An 18,335-nucleotide genomic window follows, 5' to 3' on the forward strand; every position below is an offset into this window, starting at 1 on the left:
ATTAACACATGTGCAATTAAACGTGTGCATTTACGGGCTGATTTCTCAGGCTTAAAAGCTCGCCTTTTACTAAAAAGGTAAATGCAAAAATATTTTCAATCAGTTTATTGAAACGCTCCCGTTAAGGATTGCAATAACATTCGCGAGATAAAAGAACGAAGTAGGGGGAAATGGAGGAAGAGCCGCGAACAGCTAAGAGCAAAAAATTAATTAAACAATTGAGAACGGAGCGAGTTAAGCATACAAGCATGTTCATAAGGTAAAGAAAGCACGGTGTAAAACGTAAGTTTAAATTAAGTTTATAGAAACGCTCCCGCTGCGGATTGCAATAACATATTCGCGAGATAAAAGTTTAATGAGAACACACGAGGTATAAACGAACTACACGCCGTGGCGCAACGTTAGGGGCAACAGTTTCAACCATTCTATGATCTGCTTCTCGCAACTGAAAGACGGCACATGGCGGATGTTAGCCGACTTGCTGACCGCAACGTTAGGGGCTTCAAATATGGCGCTGACGCCACATCTCAGTGCCAACACTTTGCACACTGTACTTAAAAGACACGCCCTCCTCACTGGACAGTTAAAAACACCAATCAAACTAACGATGACATCAAGTATTACCCAATCAAAAGTAGGAAAGGAGGCATCTTCATAAAATGCGTGTGGGATGATTTGCATGAGACGCTGCTTTAAAAAAAAAATTATAAAAAAAATACGGGATAAATCCCGTCCAGTATTGATTCAAAACGGGACGCTCAATTTCATTCTCAAACGCGGCACGATTCCGTATTTTAAAGGACGGGTGGCAACCCTACAGTGCCAGGTAACCACCCATACAATCACATTGTGATTCAGACTAGGAATGCAATGAATGTAATTACCCCGATCTACATACAAGGCGAAAGTCTTGCAACATTCAAAGATGATGGTTTGGGATAAGTACACCATACAACATAAAAGAGCTTATGAAGCCTTGAACCGAAAAAAGCAAGATCTCAGAGATCGTAAAAAAAAAAATAGGAGGTAATGTCGTTTTATTCGCTGTAGATTTTAGTCAAACATTACCAGTTATTCCACGAGGGAGACCAGCAGATGAACTCAACGCGTGTTTAAAATCCATGCTTCTCCCACGCTCGGTTATATGTCGCGTGTTCTCGGGTACGTGCACCAAAAAATGTATACATTTAAGCATGTAATGGGCAAACAAAAAATGAGGTATACCCGAAGGCACTGCAGTAGTACTTAATGTAACTTTACTTCTTAAATGTTAATGTTTTACTGTTTAGTAATTTATACGCTTCTTATATGTTGTTCAAATTCTTTTATCAAAATACCACTGACAGCGCAATGCACGATAACATGGAGTGAATACACCATACGCATCCGCCCACGGCTGCCCTGCTGTGCGCAGATAGGAATTGATTCTACAATAAAATAAAATAAAGATAAAAAGACTAAAACAATCATCATCCATAAAGTGGATAGTAGACGTGACGTATTATATGTGTACCAGATTTCAAGTCAATAGGTGAAACGGTTTGCGAGCTACAGGTCATTTAAAATCCTGGACAGACACACAAATTGCCACGGTAGCAAATTACAGAAGATTTTACTGTTTAATAATTTATATTTATATGAAATGTGCTTCTTATATATTACTTCATATTCTCATATGATAATGATGTTAATGTTTATATTGATTTCTGTGTTATTAAAACTGCATGTATGTGTGTATATGTATATATATATATATATATACTAGCAAAATACCCGCGCTTCGCAGCGGAGAAGTAGTGTGTTAAAGAGGTTATGAAAAAAAAACGAAACATTTTAAAAATAACGTAACATGATTGTCAATGAAAGCCCGTTTCACTCAGTAAGTCTTATGTGTGTGTTTATGTATGTGTGTATATATATGTAGATGTGTATATGTACATATGTATATATATATGTATATGTATATAAATGTTTATGTGTCTGTGTATATTATATATATAATATATATATATATATATATATATATATATAAAAGACAGCAACAGTTATAACAATGACAACACAATTACATTGACAATCATGTTACGTTATTTTTAAAATGTTTCCTTTTTTTTTCATAACCTCTTTAACACACTACTTCTCCGCTGCGAAGCGCGGGTATTTTGCTAGTTATAAATAAAGAAAAAAATAATAATCCTATTAAAATGAGTGCTCTTCCAGTGGAGGTTAAAATCAATACATAAACAATAAATAGTCCATCCATTAAACAAGGTTAAGAACACTGTGTAATCCATCCATTAAAACAACCATGAGGCACAGTGTTTCCTCTCTAAAACTGAAGCCTCCTCTTTTTATCCTTTAGGGGTCTCCGCAGCCAGAGGAGACATCCACCAGCTAGAGCAATCAACCTTTAAAACAGGCTTAAGTTTCTGCCACCACCCCAAGCATTCAGCAGTGAACCCCACCGGAAGCTTTGTTCAACATCTCCCACTGCTGATCCTTGCCCTTAAGCAGGAGGCCCACTAGGATGCAGTAGGTCGACCCTGCTCCTATTACACTCACTAGGAGTGACCTCTGCCCTTTGAGTGCTGGCTGCGTGCATTTCCAACCACCTGCTACCTCTGCCACAAGAGTGCTGACTTTGTCTTGATTTTGGCGTCTCTTTCATTTCTTTCTCATTCCTTTCACTTTAACGTCTGTCTGTTTCTGTTTCTCTCGATTCTGTTTTCTTTCTGTTTTTTCCCATCTCCGTTTCCTGCTCAGCCTTTTCTTTATACCTCATTCAGTCACAAGAACCATGATTATGGACCCCAGTGCTCTAACGAGGAAATTGCTCTGCTGCGCCCGGCCTGCTAATTCCCCCATCAACACCCTGGAGCTGCTCATACACACCGCCATGTGCACCTACGGCCGCTATACCTGAACACTCCATTTTTATTTACTAGAAAACTACATACTGTCCAGGACCACCCATCCATAGTGGGACCATGCACTGATAACGTATTGCTGTACCCACCACATGACGAACCACCCGCATTGGCACCTGAGTGCAGCAGGTGATACCTCAGCACAACACTGAAACAGTGCAAGATTTTTTTACAGGACTTCTAAAAAAATAATAAAAGAAGTCTGCTTTTGATCTATTCATTCTTGCCTGCCATTTTACTTCTCTCCCAATCACTGTCTTTTCAGAATATTATTCTTCCCTTTGTTCTAAATCACTCTTGCTTTTCAGTGCCAATGCTCTGGTATTTTATTTCTCATCCATATCTCTCAGCTGTCTCTAGGGCTGTACCCCGTGCACTGACAAAAGGTTTTTTCCCCTGCTCACTACCCCAACTCTTCTTCCCAACCGCTATAGCTCTCCATGAAGTAGCATGAGACGTCACACTATCTTCTCATTTGTAAAGCAGTCTGCCGATTTTTGCAAATCCACACTGTTGAACTAATCTGTACCAAATTTGTACAAGATCATAGGGTATATTTTCTTTCAAAATTTTTCCCTCTACGGAAATTTATTTAATGACAGTGCTTTATTAGGGACATGCCCCTAGCAGGCATTTATGTGACCTGGCACAAGCATGCAATGTTGTTCCACTCAGTAGGTTTAGTCATTGAAAATTTGGTTTTTGGCCATTGTGAGAAATTTATTTGGTGACTGTGCATATACTTTAGCCGACTCCTGGCAGCACCAGTTACCCCACTATTATTTATGTAAGAACCAAGGAGTTCAGTTCATCTACGATTCTTAATGTTTGAAAAAAAATCACTAGTAACAAAAAGCCTAATCAAATGTGTATCACTCCTGTGCTTCTTGATGATAGTAGATTCTCTGCTGACATTATTTGACTTCTTTCTTTTCCTTCCCTCTATCCTCCGTTAAACTTGTTTCCTTTTCTGACTCTAGATATATGCAATAAAAAGACATTGTGGGTTAACATGCACATTCACACAAGAGAATATACTTCCCAGCAACACTACAAGTTAAAAGTATTTTCTTTGCTGCTCCGATTCTTGACACAAGAACAGCACCAGAAGCAAGGAATTTCCAACAAGAGCGTACAGAGAGTAAAGCTGTGCCACAGAAGTTAAACAGTGGAATATTAACTTGTCTCAGAGTTTAAAAGCTTGTGTGGGAAATATGCTGTTAAATTTAATAACACACTGCTAAAACAAAACGAAGTAAACCTGTGCAGCACATATACAGCAACCTTAAAATTTACAGATTTTAGTGTCAGTTCTCAGATGGGACATCTCTGTGGAATTTACATGTTATCTCTGTGATCCACTATCTTCCTTCTGATCATTCCAATTTCCTCCTATAGTTCAAAGCATGTCTTCAATCAGACAGAGACCTAAATAAATTATTGTGGTTTAATGTGAATGCCATGAGACTGACTGGTATGCTATCTAAAGCTATTCCATATGCCGTGTAGATTGCTGCTATGATAGACTCTGGATGCTTGCAACAGTAATTCGCAAAGAGAACGGTTTAAGGAAATAGAAACTCCATAAAATGCAGATAACAAAAGAGGGCTTTAAATCTAACATTCTGCAACTGAAACCCTGTGGCAATATTTTAAGAATCTTTATTCATGGTTGCTTGCCTAAATCACCTTCCTCAAGGTGTATACAGTTCTTTTATTGAAGGAAAGAAATCCTTGCATTTCACTGATCAATACCAAAATGATCTGCGCCCATACAAGCCAATATGCATAACTGCATATTTCAAGCAATGACGCAAGTAATGTAAGTAACAGTAATCCATAGGCAGCTCCACAGAATAATTTGTCACTCAATTGTGAAATCATTAAAGGAAAGACAAATGAGTGAAACAGAACAAATAAACAATGGAAAAGAACTTATAGCACTATAAATCAAACAATAAATAAAATGTAAATAATAATAAAAATAATAAACATTCCATTTAGTAATGATTCATCACTGACATCAATATTTTCACATGTGCCTGTTATTAAATCGGCATACGACAACAAGATAAACATGGTATTTAAATCAATTTAAAAAATGAGAAGTCTGGTAAAAGGTGGAATTTAAATATTTGTGAAGCCTAAGGGAAGGCAATCTCCATTCTAAACTCATTTTAAAGGATGCAGATGACATTCACCCACTTTAAACTCCCACAGACACCTTGAAAATCAGCTGGCATCCATCTAATTTTAACAGCTCCACTGCAGCAGATGCTCATCTGTGCTGGATTGCAGAATTGTACTCTGTCTTTTCCCGGAACAAGCACAACCTAAAAGAGGTGTTAAAATCAAAAGTAAGTTGTGTTTATTATGATATGTAAATAAGACTTACAGAATTAAAGTAGACAGATAAAAGTAAAATAAAAGTACCTAAACCATTAGCTAACATTGTATGTGAAGAAAAGACAGACTGGCAGTACATTCAATTAATATTTTTTACTTGTAAAACTGATATGAACTTTCCATCCTAGCACCACAACAGTATTAGCTAACAACCTAGTACTAGTCTTCTAAGTATACCCTAATAAGGCAGCATAATTTTATATATGTACTGTATATGTATATACTGTATGTATGTACGTATGTATGTACAGTTAGGTCCATAAATATTTGGACAGAGACAACTAATTTTGGTTCTGTACATTACCACAATGAATTTTAAATAAAACAACTCCGATGCAGTTGAAGTGTAGACTTTCAGCTTTAATTCAGTGGGGTGAACAAAACGATTGCATAAAAATGTGAGGCAACTAAAGCATTTTTTTAACACAATCCCTTCATTTCAGGGGCTCAAAAGTAATTGGACAAATTAAATAACTGGAAATAAAATGTTCATTTCTAATACTTGGTTGAAAACCCTTTGCTGGCAATGACAGCCTGAAGTCTTGAACTCATGGACATCACCAGATGCTGGGTTTCCTCCTTTTTAATGCTCTGCCAGGCCTTTACTGCAGCGGCTTTCAGTTGCTGTTTGTTTGTGGGCCTTTCTGTTCGAAGTTTAGTCTTCAACAAGTGAAATGCATGCTCAATTGGGTTAAGATCAGGTGACTGACTTGGCCATTCAAGAATTTTCCACTTCTTTGCTTTAATAAACTCCTGGGTTGCTTTGGCTGTATGTTTTGGGTCATTGTCCATCTGTATCATGAAACACCGCCCAATCAATTTGACTGCATTTAGCTGGATTTGAGCAGACAGTATGTCTCTGAACACTTCAGAATTCATTCGGCTGCTTCTGTCCTGTGTCACATCATCAATAAACACTAGTGTCCCAGTGCCACTGGCAGCCATGCACGCCCAAGCCATCACATTGCCTCTACCGTGTTTTACAGATGATGTGGTATGCTTTGGATAATGAGCTGTTCCACGCCTTCTCCATACTTTTTTCTTGCCATCATTATGGTAGAGGTTGATCTTGGTTTCATCTGTCCGAAGAATGTTTTTCCAGAACTGTGCTGACTTTTTTAGATGTTCTTTAGCAAAGTCCAATCTAGCCTTTCTATTCTTGAGGCTTATGAGTGGCTTGCACCTTGCAGTGCACCCTCTGTATTTACTTTCATGCAGTCTTTTCTTTATGGTAAACTTGGATATCGATACGCCTACCCCCTAGAGAGTGTTGTTCACTTGGTTGGCTGTTGTGAAGGGGTTTCTCTTCACCATGGAAATGATTCTGCGATCATCCACCACTGTTGTCTTCCATGGACGTCCAGGTCTTTTTGCATTGCTGAGTTCACCAGTGCTTTCTTTCTTTCTCAGGATGTACCAAACTGTAGATTTTGCCACTCGTAATATGATAGCAATTTATCGGATGGGTTTTTTCTGTTTTCGCAGCATAAGGATGGCTTCCTTCACCTGCATGGAGAGCTCCTTTGACTGCATGTTGTCTGTTCACAGCAAAATCTTCCATATGCAAGCACCACACCTCAAATCAACTCCAGGCCTTTTATCTGCTTAATTGATAATGACATAACTATGGACTTGCCCACACCTGCCCATGACATAGCCTTTGAGTCAACTGTCCAATTACTTTTGAGCCCCTGAAATGAAGAGATTGTGTTAAAAAAATGCTTTAGTTGCCTCACATTTTTATGCAATCGTTTTGTTCACCCCACTGAATTAAAGCTGAAAGTCTGCACTTCAACTGCATCGGAGTTGTTTCATTTAAAATTCATTGTGGTAATGTACAGAACCAAAATTAGAAAAAAGTTGTCTCTGTCCAAATATTTATGGACCTAACTGTATGTATGTATGTATGTATGTATTATTATTATTACTATTATATTTATACTAGGTTTACTCTTAACTCTAGCTTTCATCCTAAAAGCTGTGGACTTCTATTGCACATGTGTCAAACAACACTAATATTTTGTAGGTGCCAGGTAGGAAAGACAGGAATCCTGGCCAGGATAGAGGAATGATTCATACTCAGCCGGGAGGCCATAATGGAAGGAGCAGGTAAACAAGCCCACCAGGAGCAGTTCATTCCCATACACAACATATAACATTTCTGATCAAGCAAAAAACAAACTAAGCTATGATGAACTAGGGAGTTCCTCAGCACAAAGTCCCAAACATTATAGCAAAAAGACCCACAGCATCCATCAGCCTTCAGCATGTAAAACATAAATGGCTGACAAAGAATCCTTATAAAAGCCACTTGGGGAACCACCCATAAAATTCATGGAACATAATAGAACAAGCATAAACACACATAGATAATACACAAATCTAATAAAAAGACAATATAATGCAAAACATAAACATAAATAACAATATTTGCACAAACAAATGAATTAAACATGAGCAAGAAAAGACATAAATAAAGAATTTGAACCCCAGCCAGGGGAGGAACCCTGGGTGAAACGTAATATGGTCCATTTTTCAAGTGTTGGCTTCCATACACTCCAACTTAATAATTCTTTGCATTCATATAGTGCTTTTCTCACTACTCAAAGCGCTCAGCAATTGCAGGTTAAGGGCCTTGCTCAAGGGCCCAACAGAGCAGAGTCCCTATTGGCGTTTACGGGATTCGAACTGGCAACCTTCTGATTGCTAGTGCAGATCCCTAGCCTCAGAGCCACCACTTACTCCCACCAGTCCAAAAAACACACCATTTTTCCAATTGGAATGGTGAAAAGATATGGAGAGAAGACCACCTCCTGGTGTCTACCACTGGGCAACGGGCAGCAGGACACTACCTCCTATTGGCAGTGAATGGGCAGCTAGTAGGACAAGTCCTGGCAAGGGCAACTGCATAGCATGAAGACCATCACCCAGTTGGGGCAGATAGTCTGTCTGATAGACATAAACTAAAACTATGTGGAATACTCACCTCTAGAGTCTTACGGTTCATAGATTGTTGGGTTATCTCAGACTGCAAAGCAGACATCAGCTCAGGACACAGGGGCACCAGCTTCCTGCACTCAGTAGCTTTCAGACACACTGGCTTCACACACTCGGCATCTTTCAGAAACTCTTTGCCATTGTCTGCAACCTTTGGGGACATAATAATAATAATAATAATAATAATAATAATACATTATGTTTATATATTTCCCATTGGGTGGCAGGCCAAGCTTGAAGGAAAAGCAGGGGCTGTGTGATTTGTAAATGGGCATCTAATGCGAGTAGGACATTAAAATTAAATATTACAAACAGTGTAGGCAGAGGCAGAGAGCTTAAAAGTAAGGAAGCATTAAGCGGGTGAAAATTTTGGGAAACTTATAAGGGAAAGTAAAATTTAATAACAGTCAAGGGGGAGGTTCTGCAAAAACTAGCAGGAACAGCCGCAGTAATTATTTAATTTGATATTAATTTCTTACTTTTACCAATCTATGTTAAATAATTAAAATTTGGTAAAAAGGGGTTGTGCAAAGAATAGGATGGTTAAGTTTAACTTTGGTAGGCAAAATTTTGAACAGATGGGGCAAAGTTTAAAAGACAAAAAATGGGATAAACTTGTAAGGAGCATTATGAAAGATATAAAAACATTTTACATATAATGTAGGATAGGTTTATCCCAAAATTAGAAATTAGTCAAAAAAATTTAAAATTCGGACCTGAGCGTCAGTAACTCCCTAGGAGCCAAGTTACCTGAACTATTCTATAATATTTCAGTAATTATTTACCACTCTGATGCTGATCTTTCTAATCATAAAATTGGTCATTACAATAGCAACTGATGAGAAGAATTCCTAATTTGGTATTTGAGAGTTCCTTTAGAGTGGCTCTTTCTCTTGCATGATTTGGCTCCAAAACTAATCAGCACATGTCATCTCATAACAGGCTTAATTTTCTAGTTTTGTAATTTTCCATCCAGCCATTTTAGCTCTAGACCATCCACAAGAAACTGTGACCACAGACACACACACACAGACAGACACATACCCATCATTGAGGTATCGATGCTTACGGTATCATGGTACCCTAAAACATCAAGACCCATCGAGAAACAGAGATCAAACGGAGATCAACTTTTTTGACAAATCTAAACCTTTTGCACCTCCAACTTAGAGGATGGTGGAGAGGGCGCAAAGCAAAAAAATGTAGAGTGGGTAAATAAGGATATAAAAAAGAAGTTGCAAAGGTAAAACCAGCCATATAAGGCTTACAAGACTAATAACACCAGTGCTAACCGTAGGGTGTATGAGAGCATGACAGCAACTAAAAAATTATTTAGAGACGGATATTGCAGATAAGGTGGAAGATGACCCAAAAAAATTCTTTCAGTATTTCATTAGTAAAAGAACAGTCAAGGAAGATGTGAAGAATATGAGGAAAAATAAAGGGTAATTAAAATATGCAAAAGTCAAATGGCAAATGCTTTATACTTGCATTATTCTGAGGTTTTCACATGTGATGAAGTGGATGACCTCCCACAGTAACAGTGATTACTAAAGAGGTACTGAGAGATTTGAAAATTGTAGAGGGAAAAGGACTAATTATATTAATATGTTGAAATCTAACAAATCACCGGGACCAGATAATATTTATCTTTGAAGGCTTATAAAAACCCTTGATACATATTTTTACAAAGTCACCGCACACTGGGGAAATTACTAAGGACTGTAAAATAGCAAATATCCCCTCATATACTGTAAAAAATGTTATCTGGCAGATCCAAGCAACTATAGGCCAGTTAACGTGCATCATAGGTAAATTAATGGAAGGAATTTTTAAGGAAAATAATGAGCAACACATGGTAAGAACAGGGGGTTTACTGGAGAGTCAGCTTGGGTTCAGAAGAGAGGTAGGTTGAGCTTTACTAGCCTGCTGGAATTTTGTGAGGAAGCAACTGAAGGATACGAAACAAACTTCTCCTAACTCCTATACTCTGTCTCATCCCCTTTATCAATACACCCCCTTTATATACCCTTTTATTAATTCGATAACCTACCAAGTAGTGTGGTAGTCAGTAGCACTTTGAGGACCTTCAAAACTTGATTTGATGTTATTTTGGCAGAATTAAGTGGATAGGATTGATAAGATTTGTTGGGCTAAATTGCCTGTTCTTATCAAAATGTTTTTTTTTTGCCACTGGTACAATCTCCTGGTTCTTTTCAAAATTTTGACAATTGCAAATTATAGTTTATAGTGATCTCAGTACCTGGCAGCGGATGATTTCAGACTTTCACATTATCTTGTGATGTAAAAAATACTTAAAACCCATGGTGCAATAAACTCAGAGTATCCAACAATCTTCTTTTGTATCCCACTAAACTTGTCATTGGTAAAAAGTATTTAGATCATAAGTAATCTTTATACAATTTTTAAAACAATTATCATTAATGATATATATGTTTTTTTCTAGCCCTACCATGGCTTTTCATCCATCCATCCATCCATCCATCCATCCATCCATCCATCCATCCATCCATCCATCCATCTGTACTCTTCTTAAAATAATATGAATGAGTTCACCTTCTTTATTGTATTTAATTTCTAATTTTTTTCTGTATTGAGTTCAAATTTGATTTCCTTCTTAGTTAGCAATTTACCCTTGCTTGAAACAATATGAAATAGGACATACTCTAGAGCAGGGGTCTCCAACTCCAGTCCTGGGGCCTCATGCATAACGCTGTGCGTAGAATTCACAGTAAAACATGGTGTATGGACAAAAGTGGTAATGTGCGTACGCACAAAAAAATCCAGATGCATAAATCTGTGCTTTCGCCAACTTCCACATTCTTCTGCTTCATAAATCCCGGTCAGTGTGAACAGAAATGCACGAAGTTGACCGAGTGACATGGAGCGTTGGAGAAACTTGAAAGCTCAAGTTCACAAAGTTGCACAGTGCCCGAAATAAAAAAGAAGTTGTCAGGTATCAAAGTCACTGTGAGAATGCAAGTTGTAGCCCACCGTCTGAGTGTCATAGGAAAGCTTATTAGGGTACAGAGAAAAGAAAAAAAAAATAGGGACACAGTGAGAAAAAAGCTTGAAATGTCAAATTTAATCTCGAAATTTCCACTTTAATCACGTAGTTTATTTTGTCATTAAAGTAGAACATCATAAACTACATCTTTAAATCGTTTAATTTATTAGTTTCTCAAATACCATCGTAACTAAAATAGCACGCTAAATGCTTCTATGTGCTCTATGTGTGTGAATCACTATGTGCTTCTTAAACAGACTTTCTCTTCCTCCGACAGGACACAGAATCCATTACATTCGTGATATTATAGCTCTCTGAATAATTAAAATACAGAGATGTATACTTGATATCATTTTCATGATGATTGGAGTTAAAGCATGTTATTAAACATGGGAGCACGGTGGCGCAGTGATAGTGACGAGCTGGCGCCCTGTCCAGAGATTGTTCCTGCCTCCCGCAAGATGCTTGCTGTGCCGTATGCAACCTTCAATTAAATAATTTATTGCAGCAGTACTGTCTCTTTCAAACGTATTAACCTTCAATTCCTGTCCTTCCTTTTTTTTCTCCAAGTAACCAATCGTCACACAATCAGCTCTGTAATAGATGTTAAGCCATCTGTAAGCTTAGAACGCAAATTCTTCAAAACTTTTAAGGAACATTGAAATATCTTCATAGTACATGTTTAATTATTCTATCCATCTATCCTTCCAGTGTTGCACCAGCCCCAGCAAGAATACAGCGCGAGGCAGGAACAATCCCTGAACTAGCTAGCACTGCGACACTGTGTCCTCACATGTTTAATTATTAACAATATAGATTATACAGATAAAATGTTAACATCATTTAAATAATGTAATAGACATATTTTGCTGCATTTCATCTTAAAAATGATATTGTCATTATATGTAAATATGCGCTTTATAAAGTGGCTCAGGTTGTGCAATATTATAACTGTGTCGCAAGTTTACAGTGAGGTAATTCAGTTCTAAAGGTTAATGAGTCAGAGGTGTGTGCCCAATTGCACATGCTGTTTTTTTCTATCTGTAAGAAAGTCTGTGATCCAATGGCAGGTTGAACTTGTTGAGCTTCTTATCTAGGAGCTTTGAAACGATTGCATTGAAAGCAGATCTAAAGTCCACAAGATTAAAACTGTCTAGTTTTTATCCCTCCAGTTGACCCACTAAAGGAAGTAACTGACAACTGCCTTGTTAGGTTCCAACTGGCTGACTCACAAGTTTCTGAGCCTTGCTTTCTCTTAATCTTAAGATTTTTTTTTGCGTGATGCATTCAATATACTTTGTTATTTCAGTGTACAAAACTTCAAAAACATTATCTGATTATAGAGATGTTACTAATATAATTAGTTAATTACAACCCTCACCTACACTGTGCTCCTGGCTTATCTCACATTTTAAATGGAAATTATCAGTTAATAATTAAATCACCACCCTCCATACACCACAACACTTCTCCAAATTCCCCATGTATCACAAAAGTTTTAACGTTGTTGTTTATAATTAGTAAATGTGAACTTTCATTTGATTTTACTAAAACATAAATGTTTCATCAATTGCCACTTTTTTCTTTATTCCTTCTTTTTTTAACATTGCTAATTTTACATGATCTAACTGTTATGTATGGATCTGTATTTTTGTGTTTTCATGTATTATTGTTGTTTTTGAATTATTGTTTTTGTTTATTATTCCATTATGTTCATATTTATGTACTGTGTCTTTAAATGTGCTACAAATCCAAGTACTTTGTAGGTGGAGCCCCAGGAGGTGGGAACACCCTGAATGACTGAGCCACTGGATCATTGTGAGCTATTTGTTGGTGATTTGGTACTGTTTTCATGATATTTTCTTAATTGAACATTTCACTCCTGTTTTTGGATTTTACTTGTGGTTTATGTATTGGAACTTATTTATCTTGGATTGCCTTTATAGGCAAATCCTTTTTGCCAGTTTTTGCCATTTTGAATGTTTTATTACTTTTTTATATCTTTTGCGAAAAATATATTATTCTTTATGAATATTCTTTGTGGGACATGTCTCTACTAGTCATGGTTTCTCTCTTTAGTAAGGCAATTTTGTATACTCTGGGACATTTATAATCTTCTTGTGCTTTCAAAGCCAACTGCCTAATTTGGGGCCTGCTTGGCTGGAAACCAGCAAGTAGTTGCTAGGGCCAAGTTGGCCTGAAGAACAGGTAAGCCTCTTCTAGCTTGGCTGGAGAGGGTCCCTTGCCTGCTTTATGGTCATTTTAGAGGTCTCAAACACTTTTTTTGTCATGTTTCTATCTCTAATTCACAACACTAACAGCCGGTTCCTAACAGGGAACAAGCTGTGAAAATGGGTAGAATACATTAAGTTGAGTTTCATCAAGGACAGTTATGGAACCCTACCTATGCAATATAACTGTGTAATCTGTTCACCTCCCATACACTTTAAATCAGGGTAAAGCAGTCAGAACTCCAAAAGATACTGGGCAGTAAAATTAAATACTAGAAAAAAAGAAAGCATAAGTCCACAAATAATGAATGACTGGAATTGCACTTATGCACACTATCCTCTTCTTCTTCTTCAGTGAGAGGAGGCTGAAATCTTTTCCATAGCAGATGAAAAGCACACAATCTTGGGGTTCCATCATGTGAACCTGAATGTGTGTAAATGATAGGTAGTGTTTAGCCAGCCATAAGTAGATCACATAAAGCCATAGTTGTATAGTAACAGGAGAAAATTGGAGTAGGGATGTCTGCTTCAGAAATTGGAGTTCTGCTGGTAATAAGTGAGTTTCTAACCAACACAGTGTGGTAAGCATGACCTCCAATTACCTCCTACACCAAAATGTCACAGAAAAGTGGGACATGGCCCAGGTGCAAAGACTGGTTAGAAAGCAAGAATGTCTGGATAAATGGTATCTAGCTAAAATAAATGTTCTAGCCTTATCTCTGCGATATACATAATGTAGTTCAAGATAATAAGGGACACTTCATAGTGTATCAAGAGTCAAAGCAGAGAATTGTGTGAATACACAAACGTTTCATTGTTTGTGAGATTCATTTCTTTTGGCAGTTTATGATTTACTTCCACAATCTTGGACACCTTCTATATAGTGAGCCAAATGATTTTTTTTCTCCAAAATTTGTGCGATACTCAAATTTGTATTTTCTCTTTTTTGTTCCAACAATGCCTTTAATAAGTTCTTTGTATTTGTTACTTCTGTAAATGCTGTGTATTTTTATAATTTTGGGTGTCTTTAATTATTGCACTCCTGGATGTCTTTGTGACTGATCTCAATAATTCTCTCAGACACATATTATTGTGCAGGACTATATAAAAGTATTGAGTTGAAATAAATATTGACATTACTTTTGGCATAACGTTTCTGATGGAAGTCTCTATAATTTCCTTACTATACACAATACCATAGCCCTATTCCACAAATGCTGTGTTTAGTATTTACCAGTGTTACAATCCTGTGGGGAGTATAAACAAATCTATACACAATGGTTCACTTTTGAGTGGCAGAGTTTAAGTACCTAGTGGGAATAACAGTCAGGATTCATAATCAATAAAATATTAAACCTTATCATCAATGTTAGACCAAATGTCTTTGATTGTACAGATCGACTAGGACATATTTTCAAATTTGGATCTCTGATGGAGAAACCATCTGAGTGGACAAAATGGGTTTACACAAATGGTTTTACAAGGTGACTTTTTATGATGCTCTGAAAGAATTAAGAGATTAAAATGCAGAGCAAAGTTATATGTGGATGATAATAACAGACAAGCATGGCGGGCTTTGTACACACCTCCTTTGCAAAAGAAAGAGAGAGACTTACAGCAGAAAACTGTCTACAATGAAAACTATATTTTATCTTTTCATTAATTGTGAAAGACTGAAGCCTCTTTTTACTTTTTAAGCTGTACTTTTCGGTGGTTTGGGGATAGAATTTGCAAAAGTAGGTTTGATTTTCTTAAAGCAAATTATAAGCACAAAAATAAGAACAAGCAACCCCTTTACTCTTCCCTATGATACTTACCTAGCAAGACTCCATTAGACATTCCCTATGCTTGTGTGTTTGACACAGGCAACATTGTTAGATCAACTAACTAGAAGATCAGAGCACTACTGCACTGTCAGTAGTGCTCTGATCTTCTAGTTAGTTGATCTAACAATGTTGCCTGTGTCAAACACACAAGCATAGGGAATGTCTAATGGAGTCTTGGAAGGGAAGTATCATGGGGAAGAGTAAAGGGGTTGCAGAGTTTTACTTTTTTTTCTCATTTCCACCTTTAGATTAGAGAAGGAAACTACACAAGAATGTGATGTCACTTGAACCAATACCCATTGAAACCTGCCTGATTTGGATTATGCTCTATAAGAAGACCTGCCACCAGATGTATTTGTTAATTCCCAACCAATTACAAAGGAGGACAGAACTACCTAAAGAGGCATTGGAAAGACAATATAACTATTGTTTCAAAAATCTTGTCATTAATGCTATAAGGCAATCACAACTAAACCCCAAATCTTCATTTGTCTATGGTATCTTATCTTCACACCTGATATAACCCATCTCCATTTTTGACCAACACTTATTTATTTAGGTGTTTCTCTTCTCAAGCTCCACACAAATTCAGAGTAATCTCATTGCTTTTTGTGCAGGGTAAAAGTATCAAGAGTGCTTTGGTGTTTGATAAGGTTCCAGAAGTCTCTTTTGTGATTACTGCTCTAGTGATTCTGATACCAGTGAAGCTGAAGATGAAAATGGGTTAAAATGTTGCACTCAACCTCTCTAGAGATATTTATTCGTGTTTTTTTTTTACTTCCATCTGAATAGTAATATTAACATTTACACTAATTTATACAAATACATTTGAAGCTTTTGGCACCATTAAGGGCAGTATGGCATCTGAAACTGTCAGTGCAAAATGGTGTAATCTTTAAAAATAAAGTGGTTGTCAGAATTGTCCTGCTATTTTTTATCAGGATTTCTTTTTAATTATAAACTTATGGGATTGGCTCCAGCAGACCCCCGTTACCATGTTAGGATATAGCGGGTTGGATAATGACTGACTAACTGACTTACAAGTTTTTATGGAGAAGCTTGAAACTGAATTCACAGTTCATAATCAGAAAACAGTTTGTTGAAAAAAAGTTTCAAGCCAGTGTATTTTCTTGATTTTTATGAATATTGCTTTGAAAAAATACTTTCAAAAATACCATACACTTAAACAAAGCTCAAAATTGCAAAATGGGCAGGCCTGGAAAGAGCTGGATGGGAAAGCAAAAAGCCATTGGAGTTTTTAGCGTTATTGATGCCAGTTTTAAGGTTTAATTTTGTCTCCCTTGAAATTATTAACAGCTTGGTTTATTGATGGTTGATCTAAGGCTCTTCCCTCTTGAAGTTCTAAGATATAAACGTTAAAGGGAGCCTGTGCCCCCCATTTCGCCTCTGCACATTTGATATAAATTTTAAAAATGCATCATTTTCTAAACAACACATCACACATGTATAACTGCCAGTTGCAAACAAAAGCAGTAAATGCACTATATTAGCATTTATAGTCAGATAAGTAATTATATCCAGCAGACAGATATTTTTATATTACATACTTTTATTCTGCTGCAACTGTAATTTGACCCTTTGAGTTGCTAACAGCAACTATCCTTAATTGTCTGAGCAAAGTGAAAAGAATACTCATTATTGATTAACTTAAAGTACATAAAATATGGAAACACATTGGAGCAAAAAATAAAAACATCATATTTCTGTATACTGTATTGTCCATATATATTGCTAAACAATATAAATTTGAAGGTATTTGTAGCAGACACTCACTCAAAAGTGGTCTTAACTCACCTGTAGGGAGCCTACTGCTGCAGCTGTAATCTGTAATTTTCTTCATTCATGGCAGTTTGTTCAAACCCCCATGATTGCTGCATTGATTATTTGTTCACAGAGCATGCATAGCTTTTGGCTATACTTCCTGGCAGAAGACAGACATGCCAGTTAGGAAGAAATGGTGTCACTTTGTAAATTGCTTTGTTCTGTCCTCATTTGTGTGACAGATTTTCACCACCCAGCACAAGTAATATATGTGGCATCTCTTTGTGTTCACTGTAATGCAAATGCTATTGTTTATCAAATCAATTTTACAATTTTTACAATTAAAATATACTGTACTCTGCATATACTCTGTTACTGTGGCTGCTTATATTTAGCACCTGTTTCACTTTTGGATCCATGCTTTTATTTAATGCTGAAATGTCTCATGAGCATTTTCTATGAGTAATAGTACTATTTTCAAGGATCACATTGTCTTGAAGGGTGCCCTTCCTATCAAGAAAAGAGCTCTTTATGCATGAAAAATCCAGTTTTTTTAGCTTATTGGAGAATTTTTTTTCTGTTCTTTTGTTAAGTTAGGGGTTTTGAGAAATCCTACTTGCAAAAGAAATGTTATCATATGTAATTTCCTTCAGGCTGTGATGCTATTGACAACAAAGTACAGAGATTTTTTCCATTATTAATTGAAAATTATCAACATTAAATAAACAGGCAAGTTATCTTGTGGCTCTGAATTAGTCCTATACTGTATAGGTGACTGTGCTCTGTGATGGACCGCTAAAGGGTGGGTTTCAGCCTTGTAACTGCAGCTTCTGCGATAGGCCCCTCAAAATCTTGAAGATTATGGTTAGGAAAATGGGCTGATGGATACAAGGGTGGTCTAACTGTAACTTTAAAAATGAACACAATTGATCTTTGAGATGCTTAGACAAATTTTGAATGCATTCAAAACATTTTCTATGATCTGTTTAGACATGGCTGACCAATGCCTGATCATAGCAACATGTTTTTTCTCACCTAGCACTGTATGGCAACTGCAAATGGTTTATCACTATACACATATAAGCCTGACAAATTGACAGAGGCTGGAGGGTACTCTATGAGCCCATAGAAATCGGAC

The sequence above is a fragment of the Erpetoichthys calabaricus genome, chromosome 1, assembly GCF_900747795.2.
Source record: "Erpetoichthys calabaricus chromosome 1, fErpCal1.3, whole genome shotgun sequence".
Lineage (NCBI taxonomy): Eukaryota > Metazoa > Chordata > Cladistia > Polypteriformes > Polypteridae > Erpetoichthys > Erpetoichthys calabaricus.